Genomic DNA, 2,346 nt, shown 5'->3' with positions numbered 1-2,346 from the left:
AAAAAAAAAAAAAGGAAAAAAGCCACTCCACCATTTAAAGCTCTTCATTTCTCTATGCTTTCAGTACTAGCTAAAAAGCAAAAACCTCAAGTACCTGTACTTAGTAAGACTTCGGTATCAGACATCTTACAGTATAGCATAGTCCATACATGCTACACTAGGTATATGCTTGCTCATTACTGCCTCAAGGAGCTTTTCTTTTGAGCAAAGCCCGTGTTCTCTTCTTCTTACTAGAACGGTAGCATCATGGGTGATGTGTAAAAACCTCTCCCCAAATCACAAATATGTTAAATAGTAATTATTTCTGAAAGTGGTAAAAAAAAAAAAAAGAGAAAACTAATTCTGGTTAAATACTGAGAGGTGTAAAACGGATCAGATTAAAAAGCTCAATTAGACATACAGAAAATACTAAGGGATGCTTAAGGTGGTCTACAAACCAAACATTTCAGAACCTGAACATCTGGCAGATGGGGTGAGTGCTGACTTGTTAGGCTTACTTTTCATGTGACAGCCTACAAGACTTTGTTTTTGGAATGTTGTGTTTTTATTCTTGGATAATAAATTAGTTCTCAAAAAAGCTACAGGATTCTCTCTATGCTCTATAGCATATACTACACTAATTCAGAGATTAAAATCTACATTTGAAAGATGAGGTCATGCTGCATGAAACTTAAGGCACGTGTATTAAACCAAGTTGAAGTGCTTTATGTATCCCAGCTCATTGCTGCACCTCAACCTGAACTTGGTCTTTTAAAAGACTTGGTCTTTTTAATGTGCCTGCAGCAATAAAGTAGCCTGTCCTTAGTTGAAGAAAGTAAGTTGACAAAACAAATAACACAGACCAGGCTCTAACAAACATAGAAAAAGTTAGTAAAAAGTCCTGTAGAAAAATTGTAGAAACAACTTAAATCCTGCCACAAAGCAGGTGCAAGTTGCTTCGTGGCCATAAATAACAATTTCTGTTGTAGAAGGAAAAATTCTCCCCGTGGAAAGGTCACCTGTGAACCACTACTAACTACTGTCAGGTCCTTTTCTCACCAATGACAACTGGAATATACAATCTATCTCAAACAGTGCAAGGCTGCAACCTTTGGCTCTTGCGTAACAGAATGAAACTTAGGCAGTGCCAAGACTGACAGGCTGCACTTCTACCAAACCATCCACAGCGCCTTCTGAATTATAGCTGAGTTGTTGAGTTGCTTCTTTAGTGAGAGAGTGTTACTTTGGTAGAAGGGCACTGCATCATGTAGTAGGAATGTAACTTAGCTAATTACAGCTTCTAAACATGTGAGGTTGTTTTCTGAAAAATACGGATGAAGAATGTGAGAAGAGACTTCTGTCACAGGCTTCTAGTAGTATTTCTTGACTGGAGGCTTGTAAGACACCAGGAGACCGAAGGAAGCATACCCAAATAGAAGTGTCTGAATGAACCAGTGGAACTGAACTGCTGGGTCAGTGATGCCTTTAGATCTGGAACATTAACAAAAGCATAAGATGTATCAGAAAGCTTAGTCTTGCAGACTACCCTGTGATAATTAAAAAGGTACTTCTGCCTAACCTTGATGCTTCAGACTTGGTTAGAACACTTAATCTCAGATTTGTTTCCAACTGAAGCTTATTTCCTAAAAGACAGCACTGGTTCTTAGGATTTTGGTGCATTATAAGCTGTCAACAGAACAAACTTTTTTGTGCATGCAACTTCTTCAGCAATACATAACCTGCAACTTCAGTCTGTGCTGTTTCAAGTGACAAGCTTACACAACTCAAGGATCAATAAATAAGACAAGCTTACTACGAATCTTCCTTTGCTCTTCACCTCAAGTCTGCGTGTACCTTCTTGCTGACTACAGACTCTGAAGGTAGTCTGTACACTAGCAAGGCAAAGCAGCCTGACAATTGCTCAGGTGTGACTGTGCAATACAGGATGGCAGAGCGCTGCTGCCTGAATTTGTGGCTAGAAAAAGAAAGCAGAGGGGGCTCAAGATGCTTGACTTGATTTATGTCAATTAGTTTTAAATTAGCATATGCAAATCTTTTGTTTGTTACAGAAAGAGGTCTAGTAATGCTATTAAGAACCTGTCTGCAAGCTGACTTAGGCTCCAGTAAGTACATTAGCGATGTGAAGCAATAGTAACTTCAGCCCACAGTACCAATACTGTCATGCTTTTTACCTCTTAAAAACTGAATCACATTCACCTTAGTAAAGATAATTGTCTTTCTTAGCAGTGTCACACCGCTTCTTGCATTCTGGTGTTGTTGGGAAATACTTTCAGAGAAGCAAAAACATGAAAGCTGAAACAACTGCCTTCATGTTTCTAGAGAATTATGTTAACCATAAGCATACTT

The sequence above is a fragment of the Meleagris gallopavo genome, chromosome 8, assembly GCF_000146605.3.
Source record: "Meleagris gallopavo isolate NT-WF06-2002-E0010 breed Aviagen turkey brand Nicholas breeding stock chromosome 8, Turkey_5.1, whole genome shotgun sequence".
NCBI lineage: Eukaryota > Metazoa > Chordata > Aves > Galliformes > Phasianidae > Meleagris > Meleagris gallopavo.
This window is presented reverse-complemented; position numbering follows the sequence as displayed.